This window comes from Nycticebus coucang, chromosome 19 (assembly GCF_027406575.1).
Source record: "Nycticebus coucang isolate mNycCou1 chromosome 19, mNycCou1.pri, whole genome shotgun sequence".
NCBI classification, from domain to species: domain Eukaryota; kingdom Metazoa; phylum Chordata; class Mammalia; order Primates; family Lorisidae; genus Nycticebus; species Nycticebus coucang.
The window spans coordinates 12,898,731-12,918,958 of record NC_069798.1 but is presented as its reverse complement, the minus strand read 5'-3'; the positions used below and the strand labels follow the sequence as shown (position 1 = coordinate 12,918,958).

The 20,228-nt window shown below is 38.4% G+C and overlaps 1 protein-coding gene across 2 annotated transcripts in view; it reads right to left on the bottom strand.

Annotated features, from left to right (window-relative positions):
- The window catches only part of GREB1L (GREB1 like retinoic acid receptor coactivator), a 308,414-nt gene that overhangs the window by 274,064 nt on the left and 14,122 nt on the right, over window positions 1-20,228 (bottom strand). Inside the window, exon 1 of one of the 2 annotated variants that reach the window (XM_053571377.1) lies at window positions 9,846-9,892. The exons of the other annotated variant lie outside the window; for it this stretch is intronic. The gene's annotated coding sequence lies outside the window, so the exon portion shown is untranslated. Of the gene's footprint in view, window positions 1-9,845; window positions 9,893-20,228 lie in introns of those variants that run through there. 2 annotated transcript variants of the gene reach the window in all.

Genomic DNA, 20,228 nt, shown 5'->3' with positions numbered 1-20,228 from the left:
AAAAAAAACAAACAAAAAGAAAGAAATTTAAAGAACACAATAATGACAGATATTCTTAGTCCCTTTTTAAATACCCATTTGTTTCCTTTTCTCTGTTAACAGGACCCTGATTTTGTTTGGGGTGCCACTGTGCCCAGCTCCAGGTGAAGGATTTTGATCAATCTAAGCCCATCATGCACGTTCAATCCTCCCCTGCCACGAGGGGTGGCCATGCAGCCAGGTTCCAGCTAAGATCTAATGCGAAGTCTACTGCAGGAATTTCTGGGAAAGGTGTTTCCCTTCCTGACTGATAAGGGAGGCCTGCATGGCTGGCATCATCCTTTCCTCCCTCTTCTTGCCTTATACAGGGACCTGCATTGGTGGGGGCTGCCTTCTGAACTAACATAATAAATGTATTTTGAACTACCATCATATATGTCCCAATCCCATAAATTTGTGGGTTAATCTGGGACTTGCATGAAGAGAAGAGAACACGCACATTCAAAGGCATCAAACCCCTGGGTTCAAGTGATCCCCTTCCCTCAGTCTCCTAAGTAGCTGGGACTACAAGCACTTGCCACCACATCCGGCTAAGTCTACTTTTTTTTTTTTTTTTCTTTTTAGTAGAAACAGGGTCTGCTCTTGCTTAGGCTGGTCTTAAACTCCTGAGCTCAAGGAATCTTCCCACTTTGGCTTCCAGGGTGCTAGGATTATAGGCATGAGCCACTAAGCAACTGGGCCTCAAAGGTAATTTTTTATTTTTTGAGATAGAGTCTTACTATTTTGCCCTAGGTAGAGTGCTGTGGCGTCATAGCTCACAGCAATATCAAACTCTTGGGCTTATGCAATTCTCTTGCCTCAGCCTTCCAAGTAGCTGGGACTACAGGCACCTGCCACAACGCCCGGCAGCTAATTTTTTTGGTGCAGTTGTCATTGTTGCTTAGCTGGCTGGGGCTGGGTTTGAACCTGTCAGCTTCGGTGCATGTGGCCAGCACCGTAACCACTGTGTTATGGGTGCCAGTCTCAAAGATAATTTTTAATTTAGATATTTAAATGACAAAACAAAGGCCTCAATGGGCCCAAGGCTACTCAGGTTTGTGAAATTTGAATTAGAACGGCCTGTTAATTTAACACTAACCTTTAATTTGTGTAACCAATAATTCAGTTATTGCATACAGAATGATATATTTATTTCTCATATTTTCTTAATGTGCTTCCTTTAAATCAGTACAGTGTCAGGGTTTGGAGCCAGACTACCTGGATTCAAATCCTAGCTCTAGCAGTTACTGTGTAAACTTAAGTGGTAATAAACTTGTGTCCATTTTTTCTCATTACTAAAATGGAGATAATCATACCATACACTTATAAGGACAGTGAAATGGCACAATCAATATAAAGTACTCAGTAGAGTGCTTGGCACATGATGCTTAATAAATATAAGCTTTGATGTTTATTACCTCCAAGTTTCAGCCATACTGCTTCAAGTAGTGAAATAATCCATTGTCTGTGAGGGGGTCCTTGCTGCATATTTGTGTAAGTGTGCTTTCTGTGCAGGGCCCCCTGGTGAGTAAACTAAAGAATAATTAAGGTTGCCTGACAGCCTTTGGACTGCTTGGGTTTTACGCAAGGTTAAAATAACATCACGGTCAAGGAGTAGGGCGCCGCTCCCATATGCTGGATGTGGTGGGTTCAAACCCAGCCCCGGCCAAAAGAAAAAAAAAAATAAAATAACATCACAGATAAGTTGTTTTAAGTAAGGGATTAGAGTCAACGACTAAGAGTCAAGGGCAGGATGAGAAAGACACTGGGGGAGTGGGGTGTGTGCCTTCTCCTGTCCCTGTGAACTCTTATGCCCAGGGCTGTGGACTCTGGGGCCTCACTCCAGGCAAGACGATAAAGAAACAGGAGCCAAGGGATAGCCACAGATAATAATCCTAACAGCATAGTGGGCCAGGCTTCCCTCCCACCACTCCATCCACCTTCTTCACGATCCTCCAAGATGAATTCACCAAGGATAAGACCCTATTTTGATGCCTCTACATCTTTTGCTTATGCAATTCCCTTCCCTAAAAAACCCATCAGCCCATCACTTTCTGTCGCTATTCATTTCTCAGAATTGAATATAAATGCTTCTTCTTTCAAGATAGCATCTCTAGTTTTCTTACTCTAATAATCTCCCTGACTTTTCTGAACTTTGTCAAATTTTATTCATTCCAAAACACTTTTAGAGTACCTGCTAGGACCTTGAAATTAATTCTGTGAGCTGAAAGGATATGTATGGTCTTGACTCTCTGGGAATGCTTTAAAGGCTATAATAAATGGAATTCATTTGTACCTTTTGTCTTCCCCAACAAGATATACACCTGTTACAATAAGAGGTATGTACTGTGTGATAGAATAGTAAAAGAAAGCTCAGGTCCTGGAGATAAAGTTCAACATTAAATTTAGCTCTAACCTTCGTGGAGAACAAGGGCTAAAAGGGGAACACAATGGTCTCTTTGTAACAGACAAGAGGATACATACCAGGTCCTTAGAACAAATAAGACTTATTCCTCACCTTAAAGTATTAAATAATTTCCCACGTGGGATATTATAGAGGTTTCAGATGATTACATTTCAGCATGAAAACTGCTAAAACAGCTTTCTTTTAGATACTGAGGCCCCAGCCACGAGTATAGTCAGGCTTTAGAAGAGGCTAACCTCTAAGAACCTCCACAGAGGCAAAAGGAAGGTCTGGCTGGACCCCAGTGAGACCAACAAAATTGCCAATGCCAACTCACTGGCAGCAGATGAGGAAGATGATCAAAGATGAGCCAATAGGCTGGGTGCAGTGGCTCACACCTGTAATCCTAGCTCACTGGGAGGCTGAGGCAGGTGGATTACCTGAGCTCAGGAGTTCAAGACCAGCCTGAGCAAGAGCGAGACTCTGTCTCTACTAAAAATGGGAAAAAAAAAAAAAAAAGATTATCCAGGCATCATGGCAGGCACCTATAGTCCCAGCTACTCAGGAGGTTGAGGCAAGAGGTTGCTCAAGCCCAAGAGTTTGAGGTTGCTGTGAGCTATGATGCAACAGCACTTAACCCAGGGTGATAAAGTGAGACTCTGTTTCAAAAATAAAAATAGGAGCCAATCATTCCCAAGCCTATGATGGTTCGTTCCCCAGCTGGATACTAGAAAAACACCTATGCCCCAAAAGGGCAGGCACCTAAGCATCAGTAAGCTGCCCACACACAAATACCTGAGAAGGTAACCTGGATGTGGAGCATGAGAATTCTGCACCAGCTGCTCAGAAGTTACCGTGAATCTAAAAGGACTGACAACTACATGCATCACAACTGGTACTAGAAGGGGAAGGGGAAGACATTTGATTTTTTTTTTTTGCAGTGTTTGGCTGTGCCAGGATTGAACCCACCACCTCCCGTATATGGGGCCGGCACCCTATTCCTTGAGCCACAGGCACCACCCTCAGAAAGATTCTGATGGAAGACATCCATAAGCTGAAGGCAGACGAGGCCCACAAGAAGCTCCTGACTGACCAGGCTGAGACCCACAGGTCTGAGACTGAGGAAGCAGGCAAGGGCCCTAACGATAGGCCCCAGGACAACGAGGAGGAAAAGAATAAGAAATACAGCTCTTGTCTGTACACAGAGATCTCAGCAATTTCATAGACCAATCATTCAGTGAAACATCTAATTGTTCAACATTGAACATTACATTGTCATCAGTAAACAATTTTTTTTGCCTACCGAAACATAAAATCTGCTAAATCAGGCATGTAAAACATGCCATAGGATACAAACTAGTTTACTAAATTTCAAATTCCTTAAGTGTAAATATTATACAGTAGAACCTCTGTAGGTTGACCTCCCAGGGACTGTAACAAACTGGTCAACGTATGGAGGTGGTCAACATAAGGAACTAGGCCTACTGTACAGATACATACATGTGGTGCATGTCCTGTCTATGAAAATTAGTTCAGCTTAAGGAGATGGCCAATGTAGGGAGGTGGCCAAATATGGAGATTCTACTGTTACTTGTTATTCATTTTATGTGGGTTGCACTTCAGAGCCTGGAATTTGCTGACCCTATTACATGATCTTAACCTAAAAGCTTCACTCCTGATTAACCTCTTATCCCTTCACCTTCATCCTGTTCTGCCCATGTCCCTATATTTGGTTTCAGTGCTCCACAACAACACACTCCCCTCCTTCCTTCTATCCTTTTAGTCCAAATTCATTTCTTCAAGGCTCAAGTATAGTTCTACCTCCTAAGCAATATTTTCTTAGACTTCTCTTCCCTTTGCTTAACTAACAGTACTTATATATTTGTGTATAGTTTTGTGATATCACTAATTTTGTCTTATGCTATGTTTTGCATTTTCTGTGATGGTATCTTACCTTCTCAACTAAAATGTAAGTTCCTTATACTTTTTTTTTTTTTGTCCCCTCGGTGATTCATACCCAGTAGGCACTTAAATATATCACAAAATTTGAGAGGGGAACCTTCAATGTCTTCAATTCCAAGCTTCTACCTAGGATGGGAATCCCATCCTCCAGCCTACTGAACATTCTAGTTCCACTTCCCAGCTACAACACAAGACAGCCTGTTCCACTGGTGAAGAGAACTAGTTCATAGAAAGGTATTCGTCAGTCCCCAGAACACAGCTAAGTGAAAATGCAAAGTGCCAAACAGCACTTCCCTGTGCTTCCCTGTCTGCTATGCACATGCGCAGAATATCTCAGGGAGGGTATCTCAGAAGCTGAGGTTACCTTTGGTTAGGGAATTTGGGTGGATGGGAGGCAGGGGTAGAATCTGAAGACCTCATTTTCACTATTAGACTCTTTGATACATTTAATAATAAAATAAAATATGTATTAAGTTCTTTTTTATTATATACTTAAATCTTCCTCTGTGAAACTTCTATCCTGATCATATTTCTTATCTCTTAAAGAAGCCCAGCACAACCCAAATATGCTGATTAATTGATAGACGTTTTAAGGAACTAGCGCTAAGAATTATATAAATCAGTGGTTCTCAACCTTCCTAATGCCGCAACCCTTTGTACAGTTTCATGTTGTGGTGACTTCCAACCATAAAATTATTTTAGCTGCCAGTGAAAATAATTTTATGTTTGGGGGTCACCATGACATGAGGGACTATATAAAGGGTCGCGGCATAAGGAAGGTGGAGAACCACTGATATAAATATACATATACAACTGAGGTTTATTAAAACCCTTAAAAGTAATATGTTCTTTTAAATGAGTTAAAATTTTGTTCCATATGTTTACATTATTGGTAGCTTTGGAAGTCAGTATGGAGAATCCTCAAAAAATTCAAATTCGACCTCCCATTTGATCCCATAATCTCATTACTAGACATCTACTCAGAAGAAAAAAAATCATTTTATCATAAGGACATTTGCATTAGAGTGTTTACTGTAGCTCAATTTATAATCACCAGAGTGTGAAAATAACCTAAATGCCCATCAACCCAGGAATGGATTAACAAACTGGTTTATGTATACTGTGGAAAACTATTCAACCATAAAAAGATGGAGACTTTACATCTTCTGTATTAACTTGGATAGAGTTGAAACACATCCTTCTTAGTAAAATATCACAAGAATGGAAAAGCACGTATCCAATGTACTCCATACCAATATGAAGCCAGCAGACGATCTAATACAGGCCCACATAAGAGAAAAAAATCAATTCAGGGGCGGCGCCTGTGGCTCAAAGGGGTGTGGCGCTGGCCCCATATGCCAGAGGTGGTGGGTTCAAACCCAGCCTCGGCCAAAAACTGCAAAAAAAAAAAAAAATTCAATTCAAGTTGGGAGTAGAGGGGAACAATGGACAAGGGAGAGGGGAGGAGGAGAGGGGCTTGATGTGCTCCCACTTTATGGGCACAATGTAAGGGTATATGGTACAACTTTTGCAGGATACAACTACAAGAGGGACTCTACCCAACAAATACAAATATTTGCACACTTGCTTTAACCTGAAATAAAAAAAAATTGCTCCAATATGCTTTAATACGCTTAATCCTCTTTTTGTTTTATAGACACATAATTTCCAAATCAGTTGTCTGAATTGTCTTAATTTTTTTCTATAGACATTACATTTTCTTCCTGCTTGTTGCCTAAGGCATTGTGGTGTTACCTTGTCTACTATATGAGAAATTTTCTTGATACCTGAAGTGCTCTCTTACTACATAAAGCCCTAAGACATGTTCAGTAGCTTCAAAGATAGATAAACATAATTCTTGATTATGCATAATCCCCAAATCACAAAATTGCCTTGAGAAGAAAGGCCATTCCTAAATATTATGAAAAATGTACAGAATGAATAAAGATATCCTCTCTCACCATTATGAACAGGCATTTATATTGAGAATTAAATAACCTATGTTCTAATCTTGGCTCTTCAAGTACCTCTAGACTCCCCATAGGCACAGGTATTAGACTATTAAGAGCCCTTTCTGATCTAGCTTTTTGTTTATGACATCTTCACTCCAAAAGGTACTCAGGCATTATAGTACACATAATTAGGATTTATAATTACTCACTTGCTGAAAAGTATCCCTCTTCTGGGGGTATGGCAAGGCTTTTTTAATGCTATAATCATTACTGGCTCCAGATGTTCCATCTGGTTATTTATCAGCAATGAACAACTTGTCCAGAGATCTTCACAGGCCTATTTGTGTTTTTGAATGTGACTCATCTCCCCATTTGAACTCGAAGATATTGACATCATGAAACTTGTCATCACTAAACTCAACTGAGTTTGCAGAGGTATAGAGAACCTGAAGCATGAATGACTATGATCACCACCTATAGAGTACGGTGCAGTTGGTAATAGGCTGTGAAAGCCTCATTAATAAAATTCAGCTCAGTTCCATAAGTACGTCTTTAGTGTCTATAGAAGGCAATGTGCCAGGAGGTGTAGGCAGAAATTATAAAAGACCTCCCACGAGTGAATGGGCTGCTTCTGATTCTATTGTGCTCATTGAGCAACTGCCTGCCCCAACAATTCTACCATAGTTACTAGATTTCTATCTTCCATCTGGAAAACTTTCCTGTCATTCATATCCTTTAGTCTTCATTCTCAATAAAATCAGAACCAACTGAATCAAAGAGCAAAAGACCCTGAAGTCCAGGCTGCCAATGTGATTTTCTTCCAATGTGTTCCCCTATCTGCAGTCAGAATACCTGGAAATCTCTTCACTTCACACTTTTATTGTGGCTCACTTTCTTTTTCTTTCTTTCTTTTTTTTTTTTTTTTTTGAGACAAAGTCTCAAATAGTCACCATGGGTAGAGTGCTGTGGCGTCACAGCTCACGGCAACCTCAAACAATTGGGCTTAAGCGATTCTCTTGCTTCAGCCTCTCAAGTAGCTGGGACTATAGACACCCACCACAACGCCTGGCTATTTTTTTGTTGTAATTGTCATTGTTGTTTGGCTGGATTCGAACCTGCCAGCTCTGGTGTATGTGGCTGGCGCTTTAGCCTCTGAGCTACAGGTGCCAAGCCAATTGTGGCTCACTTTCTCAATTTGTATGGAGAGTTGTGAATTCTGTGTTCAACTTGTTACCTGTTGGGGTTGGGAAGCCATGTTCCATTTGTCAGACACAGTAGTAGTCTGGCCTCTTGGCAAAATAAATAAATAAATAAGCTGGCAAGGGTGAGGTGGGGTGCTTATCTTAAATCTCCTTTCTCATTCCTACTATTCCTGATGGGCAGAAAGCAATAAGAGAAAAAAAATCCCTGCAAATACCTTCCCTTATCACCGTTTATGATCGGATGGGGTCATAAGGCAATCAACCAAGTGCTCCTTACAGCCATTTTTCGGTGTCAACTGCTGATTACTGAGCCCTTACATCTGAGCTGGGATCTGAAGAATCCAAAAGCATTGAAGACATTGTTCCTACTCTCAGGAACCTTAAGGAGAGGTGGGGTTTACCCAAAAACCCAATTAAGAACAGCTAAGTGCCAAATTATCTGATCTTGACAATCAGAGAAGAAATCAACTAAACAATTTTAGAACTGCAGGAAATCTAGGAGCCAGGCAACTTAATCTTTCTCCTAAAGCAGAAATCTTCCAACATTCTTGCCAGGGTCATTAACCTTCTAACTGACTTCATGTGAAACTCGCATCTCACAAAGTAGCCATCTAACTTTTCCAAAGTCTCTTATTGCTAGAATATTTCATCTCTATTTGAACCAAAACTCTTGTCTATTATTCTATATAGCAGTGATTCTCAAAACTTTGCTTTTTAAGCGTGGCCATGTGTCTTTAAAGGAAGTATTAGACACAAACCCAGTAAACAAAGCAGTTAAAAGTGGAACTTTTCTGTTGGCAGCAGCAGGGGGCACTCAGCATGTCCCCTAGCCCTTGGTTCTTCTCTACCCCCATGAAGCCCAAGGCTCATACAAAATCCCTTCAGCTTTGCAGAGGTCAATTTGAAAACCACTGCTTTAAAAGGTAATTAGAGTAAATCTAATTCCAGCTGCACACGTCAGCCCTTGAAATCAGCTATCTTGTCTCTCTCAAATCTTTTCTGGATTAAACTTGTCCATTTTAAATTATCTGTTCTCTTTATGTCATTTTCCCTCCATCTCTCCCCCACTCTAATTATTCTCCTAAAAATGCTGAAACCCTACTTGAACACAATTCTCTAGATACTGTGACCAGCTGAGGCTACAACCTCTCTTGCTATCTGGACACCAGCAGTTGAAGAGGGCTTAGTGAATAAGGAAGGACCTGAGCCAGACCTTGAGAAGCGTAGGATTTAGATAGGTAGAGAAAAGAGAAGATAACATTCCACATTGGGAAACTTGAATGATCAAAGATACAGAAATTAAAACAAAATTTGAACACTTTTCCTCCAGACCCTAGGGGCTCTTTTCCATTTAGTTAGCTGCCCACTCTCTTATTTATTTCTCAGAAGAAAATTAAGCCAGATTTTATCTGTTCAAATACAGGCTTTTATTGCGTTATGACCAAATTAGTGATGTGATCTGATCAGTACTCAAAGTAGACCATTTCTATACCATAGTCGTTGCTATAGGGGAAGGAGTATTTGATGAAGATATTTGGTAAGTGTGTTTAAAAAAAAAAAAAAACTATGTCAATGTCTTGGCAATAAGATTCATAAAATTTACGCTATATAACATTGTTGAGGAACATCCCTGAGGATTCTCAGATCTAAAACCAACCCAAAGAATAATTTGTCTCTACAGAATTATCTTTTGTTTATCACTTATCAAACCACAGGGTTGATATGTGCCCCAAATGGACTGTAAAAACAATAATATTTTCATATAGGTAAGTGCTAATCTACCAAGGCAAAACATCCTGTGAAAACAAATATCAAAAGACTAATTTTTTTTCCAGTAAATATGTTTGTCACAGTCCATCTTTTTCATGCTACTTGATTTTGCCATTTACAAGTAAAAATTCAAGCGTGTCAACTTTTCATATAATGTGGTTTCTCATTCAAGAAGGAAGATCTTAAATACAAGGTATTTCACTATATACCTTGTCCCCATAAGATGTATTTATTACTGATTATATGAATACTTACTATTTCACATTACAAGAATGGGAATTTCATACACAACATTCACACATTGAGAAACTGATCTTTCCTAAATTTAAATATGTTATGAATCTCAGAATTTTAGGGCATTAAAAAAAGTGATCTTACTAGCATTCGGGGTAATTGATTCAGACATTTTATTTCCATTATTTTCTCTTTTTCCTTCATCTCAAAAGGAGATAATCTGAATTGCTCTAATCTGAAAAACAACAATAAGTGTAGCAAATACTTGACAATGAAGATGGAAAGCCTCTAAAAATCTGTTACCTTAGTAACGGCAAGAATGTGGAAGAATAAGAATACACTGTCAGGACATCATTTCAGATTCCACAGATTTGAAGCCTAAATACAGTCAGCTTTCATTAGCTTTTTGTTTTTCCCAGCAGGTCCTTGGACTTTGAAACAAAACCTGAATGACAGCTATGAGCAATTCCAGCCTGGCTCCTGATTAGCTATGCCAAACAAAACAACTCTCTGCAGTGTAAACTTTCCAGGCATCTGCAACCAAACCTCTGTAGAGACTATAATTCCTCTCCTCAAATCAGTGAGATTTGAAGGAGAGTCAGAGGTTGGGGGGTTAAGGGTGACCAGGAGGGGGTAGGGGGAAAAAAGGATAAGACCTTCCCCTCCACCTCAAACTAGTTCCCAAACTAGTCTCCAATCAAAGCAGGGGAGAAATAAAGCAGAACTGGTCTTGGTGCGATGATTGGGGGGAGGGGAGGGTAGTTTTTAATTCTACCTTATTTTGTCATTAAACTAACCCATCTTCTAAATCCGAATATTCTATTCCAATTAACATCCACAACATCCCTAACATTCATATTATCAAAACCATCCAGGCATTTAAATCAAACAAACAATTCTGAGACCTTATTAGCATCAAATAGAGCAAGGAATGAATTAAAAACATCCCAAAGAGAAGGTAAACAACACTGTATGAATGGACAGTGTCCCATGCGGAGGCAAACTAAGATTTTGTGCCATTTGTTGTCCTTCGTGTTTGCTGGATATGGACTCAAAATTAATTACACCAAATGACAGTGAACTGTGCCGTGTGGTCCCATCTGCCACATAATTAGATCCCCAAAGGGCTAACCATAACATTAAGCTTTTTCCTTATGATCAGGCCCTTTGATGCTACCTAAACAATATACATTTATTTACACAAAAGACTAGATCTCAAAGCAGTCCATGTTGATCAGATGCACAATTTTAAAGTTATAGGTGGACCTGGAAAAAGTTATTTAGAGAGAATTCTGTACTACAGAGTTAGATGGCCATTCATCTGTAAGGAGATGTTAATCTTTAAACTAAAAGATTGACTTAAAATCTGCCCACAATCCCCTTATAACTTCAGAAGTAAAACTGATTGTTTTTGTGTTTTTTGGCCACACAGCAAGATGGTAGCTAAGAAGTTTGCTCTTGTCTTTTGAAAAATAGCACTTAACCACACTCTGATCTCTACTACAAAAACTGGTGGTTGACTTTACAAGGCTAGGTGACAGAGATCCCCCACTTCTAATCAATAACCATTTTTTAACAGTGTCACAATGATTAGGTAGTATTTAAAGTAAGGAAAATAGCTCTAACATCCTAAAATGTAATTTGCAGATGTATGGCAACAGATGTGACGGAAAATTTACCATTTACATAGCCACATCATAAAAGCCTAACTTAGATTGAGGATAACAGTAAATTTAAATCATTAGAGGTTCAAATGGAAAATTCAAGTTTACACATAAGAGAAAATTCTAAATAAAGATTTACCAAAAATCACAATCAGAGAGATACTAATTTAGGAAACAAGGAAAATTTCAATGTTTAAGACAGGTAACACCAATCTAAAAAGTCATATTCCCAATTATTTTACTCAATTTGTCTGCAATCCCATCACTCCATGGAACTATAGAAAAGAACCTTATGAATATTTTTGTAATAGATGAAGACAAAGATAGTGACCTGAGAACAATAGGAAACCCCTCTATATGAGACCATGCTTGCAATCATAAACCAAATCTGCTGATTCAGCACAAAGTCATCAACAGTATTCTTATCTTTAAAAGGAACACTCCATTGTCTGGCTGAAACAAAGGGCAGTACACAGGAAATCAGCCAAATCTGGGCCAGATGGTCACTGATTCAAGTTTCATTCTGCCCACCCCCCAACCTCCCTGGCACTCCAAAAGCAGATTCAGACGGTGTATTTGGTCACCAGGTAATAATCTAAGTGTGGGGTACACAAGCCTTTTACAATTACCTGTACTCCCCCATCTCAACACCATCTAATTTGTTAAAACAGAATGTGCTTATAAAAAATTTAAGTGAGGAAGTTGCAGCAATTATTAAAAAGGAAAATAACTCTGAAAACCCACAATTTCTTAGGTATGACATGAAGTTTGACCAGGTGGAATGATTAAAACTAGTCCTACTAATTTGCTCTCATGTGTTGTTTTTCTCAAATCAGCCCAGAGAAAAGTAGTTTATCACAGTCATTTTCTACAGATTCCTGTCACTGGGCCACCACCTTGCACAAAGTTTTTGAGTTTGTAACCTAGAAACGTTTTTGTTTTTTTTTTTTTTTAACAATTACCAATGATCAAGCTACCAACAAAAGTAACTAATATACATTAACACTAATTTCTGAATGGTATTAAGAAACATAAAAACTTTGTTACAAACTATGTGTCTTAAACTATCTGGAGCTTTGATCCAAATAATGAAATAGAACACAGTCTTGTCTAAAAACAGAAGCAACTACTTGGGAAAGTAAAGGTGTAACCACTGTGTAGAATCTTACAAAGTATTTACATACTCTATCTGGGATGAGAAAAACTCAGCCACACAAGTGCCTCTACAAGATCTGTCATTCAAAACAGAGAAAGACTCTGAATTTTTAAGTTCACTTTCTCCAAGCCTCAAGAGTTTAGAGGAATAGGATAGAAGTTGGGGAACGGACAAAAAAGATTTCTGTTTGAGGCGAGGGGTACGGCTATTACTCCTAAAAACGGTACTAATATTCCTGTTCTCAAGGAAAACATTCCTACACACTCTACAAGAATCACAGAGAAAATAGGAGGAAAAAAACTACTGATTTGTATTATGAAACACTATCTGACCTCAAGTCATAGTATTTGTAAATTAGGATACTGCTGTCAATACACATTACACTCCCTTATGGTTATTGTGAAACTCAGTTTTAAATTCTGAACAGTAACTATTAATTAAAGCAAAACATGAGGAATTATGTCTTAAATATGCAAAGCGTTCTATGACAGCTATTAATATAAAGACAGAATAAAAATCAAGACCTCTCAAAAATGTTTAGAACACACTTCTTTACTTTTCCTAGCTATACAAAATAAAGATATTTAGAAAAACAAGGGTCTTTTCTTTGGCAGGAACCTTTGGCTCTATAGAGGTTGCTTAGGAAATATTTACATTTATGTGGCTTGTGTAAATTTTGTCCACCAACAAATAGCAATTCCTTTAGTAAACTTTATAACCCTCTTTATAATTACTTCGGAATTGTCAATGCAGGAGTATATTTTATTGGCATGCTACAGTGTCACTGTTTCAAAATTTACATATAGAAAGCTTAGGGTAGATCAAAGAGGGTTTTTTTTTGTCTACTTGTTTGTTTTTTCAACACAAGGTAATCACAAGCTGGTAATGCAATGACTAAAGACAAAAATAACTTCAAAATATGCAATCAACAGCAACTCACACAAATGACCTGTTTTATTGAAGGGAAATAGTAGAAAAGGCTGTGAAAGCAACAGAAAGTAACCTTGCTGAAGAGAACATCCGATAGTAGTTGATACAATGCACACCTTGCCTATAAAGAAAAAAAAAAACAGCTTCAAATCTTGATCTTCTGTCTTAAAGAAAATAGTGATAAACAGGAACTTCCTTAAAAAACTTGTCCTCCAAAATTGTTTTTGGACATTTATAACCACAGTATCAGACTACCTTCTAATCAGTGGTTAAGAACTTGGTCTAAATATATATGTAATATATAGATATGTGTGTGTCATACAGGTCAGTGCACTTCTTTAACTTCCATAGTTTTTTTCACATCTCAGATTTAAATATTTAAAATGTATTTTTACAACCTGATTTCTCTTTGAAACGCTACTGTTTTCCTTCATATAGAACTACAAAATAATTCTCAGCAGCATGGTAGAAACTGTTAAGCTATTTGTTGTATGTACTTTTAAAACATACAAATTAATTTTTTAATAGAACCGATGGTAGAAAAAAACTAATGAGAGAAATTGATAATATACTAAGATCCTTTAAAACAAGTTAGTTGAGTATTGGCTATTTAATAAGTTTTTTTCTTTAGTGTAAAACAGGGGTTTCAAGATTCATGGGGGGGGGAGAAAATGACTATTCAAATTAAAATTCCCTACCTTCTTGAGCTCATCTTTAGCGTCTCTAAGATAAATTTACATTTAAATGAAACTCACACAATGGCAGCTGGACCATCATAACCACCCACACACGTTTAATGTTTTCAGAGATTCAAATCTCTATCTGATTCGTAGGGGAAAGAAAATTGTGACTGCACAACTATTTTAAATCAGTAAACTTAATATATCATTTCAATTGGGTTTATATACCAAAGCTTTCACTTAAGTTAAGAGTTAGGGGGAAAGTATCTCTAAGCAGTTAAGTTAAAACAGAATTCTAACAAAAGTCTAACTCAGAACAGACTTCCCCTGCACATAAGCTTTTTCTTAAATAGTACCAGCAACAATAAATGACTACATAAATTTAACAAACTAGAATTTAGCAGAATAACATGATCTTCATTAGTGGGTTCTAATATAAAGGACTAACATAATTTAAAGATAAAATATTGTGTAAGTATTGCGTTCTAATTATCCTTTCAGTTAAGTCTCTCTCCCCTCCCTCCGTCCCTTCCTCCCTCCCTCCCTTCCTTCCTTCCCATCTTCCTTCCTTCCCTCCCTCCCTCCCTCCTTCCTTCCTTCCTCCCTCCCTTTTTCCCTCCCTCCCTTCCTTCCTTCCTTTTTTCTTTCCTTAATATGTAATGTCCTTTCCCTGGTGGTCCACAATTCAGGCAGAAAATTTACTTTCATGCAATTAAAAGAAAATTTCTAAAAAGATACCATGATAAATATAGTACTAATTTCATCTTATTTTTAATATTACACATAGGGGGAAACATATTCATTGATGAAGAACTACTGAAAATCCAAGTTTCTAAAAAGTGAATTATATTTATAAGAAAATGCACTAAGACTCATGTTTTGAATATATATTATTTTTCAGTATAATCTATATGCATCAGCAGAATAGTTATTAATTAAGTAATCTTGTTTAATTGTAAATGTGCTTTAAACATAGTATCAAGGTCAAAGGTCATTCATTTTCTTTATAAATGATTAATTTACTATGCCCTAAAGAACACCTCAAAAGGAGTATATATACTAAAACTAGTTTCTACTTTATAATACAAAAGAAAATAATACAAGTTGAATGGTGGTCAAATTGATACCCCACCCCACCCCCAAAAAGTGCATGTCACACTTTTGATGCTATTTATAAAAGTATCTTAACATTCATGAAGTGTTACTAACAACTAAAGGCTCATACCATGATGTCCTTAACATCACCAGCATTGTTTGAAATTTTACATTTAATGCCTCATGAACAAGTTAAAAATATCTAGTTAAAAAAATGAACATTAAAATTCCACTAGATATTGGGCAGCACCTGTGGCTCGGTGGGTAGGGCGCCAGCCCCATATACCGGGAGTGGTGGGTTCGAACCCAGCCCCGGCCAAACTGCAACAACAACAACAAAAAAAGCCAGATGTTGTGGTGGGTGCCTGAGTCCCAGCTACTCAGAAGGCTGAGGCAAGAGAATCACCTAAACCTAGGAGCAGGAGCTGGAGGTTGCTGTGAGCTGTGACGCCACAGCACTCTACCGAGGGCAATAAAGGGAAACTCTGTCTCTCAAAAAAATAATAATAATAATAAAATAAAATTCCACTAGATTATCAGTTTGATTGAATTATTTTATAATATTGGGAAACAGAACAAACAACACCTTTACATATTACATTATATAAATCTTTTACTAGGGTGGTGCCTGTGGCTCAGTTGGTAAGGCGCCGGCCCCATATACTGAGGGTGGCGGGTTCAAACCCGGCCCCGGCTGAACTGCAACCAAAAAATAGCTGGGCATTGTGGCGGGCGCCTGTAGTCCCAGCTACTCGGGAGGCTGAGGCAAGAGAATCTCTTAAGCCCAGGAGTTGGAGGTTGCTGTGAGCTGTGTGATGCCATGGCACTCTACCAAGGGCCATAAAGTGAGACTCTGTCTCTACAAAAAAAATAAATAAATAAATCTTTTACTACATCAGTAATGGTTTGAGGAACATGGTTTGAATAAAATTAGATCTGAATCTACAAAACCACAAACCACATTGTTGTGTTTTAACTAGATTGTAGATTTCCCCAAGGCCAGGGACAGCTTTTTATTTTCCTTTCTCTCTCTCCACAGCACCCAATCCAATTATAGGTGCTTAATAAAGACTTATTAACTTACCCTTATTGTTAATTTTCTGTTCAATGGAGAATTCTATTATTCCCACTGGATATAAACCTCTTGCTCAGTAGGAAAATTATGCAGAGAAAAATTATTTTTAAGAAAGTGACAAGTGTATTTGATGAAGTCATTACTTTTTATCCAAATGAAAACTGAAAAACAGCTTGATATTATGATTACTGTTATCAACTATTACTTCAACCCCTTAAAAAATCAGCACGGGTTAAACAAACCTAAATTGTAAGATAGAATTATGGTATGTCTAATATGTAAAATTAAGCTTAGCATCCCAAAGATAAACACCATGTAGATAACTGGTAATCTCTTATGCAACAGTATCTAAAATAAGTACTATTTGATTTTGGAGGTCTTATCAATTTAAAATCTAATAAGCACTAATGAATTTTAACATCTACACAGTACAAGAAATTTGTCACATTTTTCAAAATACTTTTTTCCAGAATATCAATTCCATGATTCTAATCGACTTTGCAGTATTATTCTGAAAAAACATGATTTCAATCATTTTTTTGTAGAGACAGAGTCTCACTGTACTGCCCTCGGGTAGAGTGCTGTGGTGTCACACGGCTCACAGCAACCTCTAACTCTCGGGCTTACACGATTCTCTTGCCTCAGCCTCCTGAGCAGCTGGGACTACGGGTGCCCGCCACAACACCCGGCTATTTTTTTGTTGCAGTTTGGCCGGGGCTGGGTTTGAACCCACCACCCTCGGCATATGGGGCCAGCGCCCTACTCACTGAGCCACAGGCGCCTCCCTTCAATCATTTTTCTTTTCAAATATTAACCAATTTTAAAATTCTATGAAATTTTTTTCCTCACTCTATTTATATATTTTTATTGCTGAACATTTGAAAATGGTGTAGCCATTAATTACTTCAATCTGCATCTCTTAGGAGACACTCTTCTCCACGTCTATAACCCCATCATCATGCTCCAAAACTTTAATGTTATATACTAAAATGATCTCATATGCAATCCAGTTCTACATTTTTCCAAACCTAGAATTTCTCTAGTTTTCCTAAAAATGTCCTTTGCAGCTCTTCCCTCCACTAAGTCCACTAGTCAGTAAAGGTCCGCACACTGCATTGGGTGTCCTGTCTCTTCGGTCTTCTTAATCTACAACAGGCCTTCTGCTGTTTTCTGTTTGTTTGTTTACTTTCATGACTTTGGCATTTCTGAAGAATCTAGTTTAAATTATCTAGTTGTTTCCTTCAGGTTACACATTTGGCAAGAGTCTCCATGCATGAGCCTGCATACACCTAGGAGCCCATCATGTTAGTCTGTCTCATCTTCAGTGAACCTAGATTTCATCGCTGGGTTAAGGGGTGTCCATTGATATATTTTTTTTACCATTGTGAAAGTACCTTTTTTAATTTATAATGTTTAGGGAGTCTGTGGGGGTGATACCTTGAATTTATAATCACTTAATCATTAAGCCTGCTGAATTTATATGTTGAAAATACCTGTGATGTGAGGCCCAGATCACCTGGCTTTTAGCTTATTTCAGACAAACATTCAATTCAATGTTTCAAATACATAACATTAAATATAATTAAACAAAAATTTATGTGAAAGGTCTAGCTCCCAGTCCTGCTTTCCACAGACTCAGCGTTTACATTCCCTGCTGACCACCAAGAGTGTCCTATTGTTTTTATGCATTTTTCACCGTCCTTATCCTATTGTATGGTTATGCCTGCACGTATTTAATGAGCCTACTCTTCCTTTATATGTGGTTTATTTCCAATCCATTTTTATGGTAGTGAATGTTCTTCTTTGTTATTTCATATGTGTGAAAGTCTATTTGCCCTTCTTGTCAATGTTTAAATAACAATAGTTCTAACTTTCCCCAACAAGATCTATATTTCTTCTTAGATTCCTGTCCTCAAATCCTCTGAGTATCCTGGGGTGATACTTTTGCTGAAGCTACCTTTGCTTCACAGATCTGGGTGTGGGCTTACTTGCCATTATCCAGCCACCATCCAGACCACTATACAATCAGGAGTGAGACCCGTCTTGCCACGTGGAAGCTGGCTTTCCTGGGGCTCATGCCTCTTTCTCTGCTTCTTTCTGTCCCAGGATTCTCCTTTAATTACTCATAGCACAGCCAAGATTAGGCTGTGACATTTTACAAAAGTTAACTGAAGGCTTGGGTATGACAGAAGGGGATTATAATACAGGAAAAAAACACAACTCACACGTTTGCACATATGCACACCTTAAACCTGGACATTGACTGTTTCTGCCTCCTGGGTCTATTGGCTGGACCCCCCTGTAGGCATCTACCAGATGTCTTCTCTCCTTTCCCACTGGCCTTGATGCTGTGCTGCAGGGGCCCCTCATGTGTTCTCAATACAGCTCCAAACCCCATTATGGTCTGATTTTTGGTTCTTCTGAAGATTCTTGGTTACATGGCTAGTTGTAAGATTAGGTGTCTGTGCATCAGCCATCTTGCTTCCTGGTTGTCTTCAATTATTTTATTTATTTATTTAATTTATAGCTGTGTACATTAATGCGATCATTGGGCACCATACACTGGTTTTATAGACCGTTTGACATATTTTCATCACACTGGTTAACATAGCCTTCCTGGCATTTTCTTAGTTATTGTGTTAAGACATTTACTAAGTTTCACATATACCCTTGTAAGATGCAACACAGGTGTAATCCCACCAATCACCCTCTCTCCACCCATCCTCCCTTCTTCCTTCCTTCCCTTCCCCCTTCCCCATATTCTTAGGTTATAACTGGGTTATAGCTTTCATAGAAAGCCATAAATTAGTTTCATAGTAGGGCTGAATACATTGGATACATTTTCTTCCATTCTTGAGATACTTTACTAAGAAGAATATGTTCCAGCTCCATCCATGTAAACATGAAAGAGATAAAGTCTCCATCTTTCTTTAAGGCTGCATAATATTCCATGGTGTACATATACCACAATTGATTAATCCATTCATGGATCCATGGTCTTCAATTATTAATATAAGCTTTATATTTACCAATAAATATCCTAGTTCATTACATAAGTACCTTTGCAAATAAGTAAATCTGATGATAAATGCATAAAAGTTTACAAAGACATCACTTTATCAAATTCAAAAAGAAAGAAATTAAATGAATCTCTTTTCACCCCTGCCATAGAATTGTTTTGAAATTTCTTTTTCCTTGTCTCCATCTGGCCTGGCACAATGGCTTACACTTGTAATCCCAGCACTCTCAGAGGCCGAGGCAGGTGGATTGCTTCAGCTCAGGAGCTCGAGACCAGCCTGAGCAAGAGTACGACCCCCCTTCTCTACTAAAAAATAGAAATAACTAGCTGGGCATTGTGGCAGGCACCTGTAGTCCCAGCTACTCAGGAGGCTGAGGCAAAAGAGGATCTCTTAAGCCCAAGGGTTTGAGGTTGCTGTGAGCTATGATGATGCCACAGTACTCTACCCAGGGCCACAGAGTGAGATTCTGTCTCAAAAAAAAGGTAATGCTACTGACCGAGCTTCCACAGGGCATGGGCCTGGTCTCATAGTGTTTCCAGTAAAGGTGAAAAGCTTATGTTATTCCATCTACTCTCCCTTTCCCCACCTCCCTTGCAGTCAGTGGCTTAGAGCAGAGAGAAGTTTGGCCAAGTTAAGGATGGAATACACAACCATGGAAGAAAGCTAACGGGTCCTTTCAGAGGTCACTCATTCACTCATTAACATGTATTTACTGAGGGGCATCTGAGCTTGTTGGCCTGGAGACAAATTGGTGAGAGAAAGGGACAAATTTGGCACTTATATAGTCTTGGCAATTTCATTCAAGTTTGGTGAGTAAACCCTATTATCTGACTCTGACAGGCACGTCCTTCCTAAATACCTCCTTGTACCGTCTGTTTCCCAAAAAACATGGCACTAAATGGTCCCTTAGTGGTCTGAAAAAGTTAATGTGCCTCTTAGCACCTAGCTACCCCACCTTCAGCAAAAGCAGCAACATTTGCCACAAGTTAACTTTCTGGATAATATAAAACATTTCAAGATACAATTCCAGACATCCAGATCTCACAATCTAGTTGAGTTACAAAAC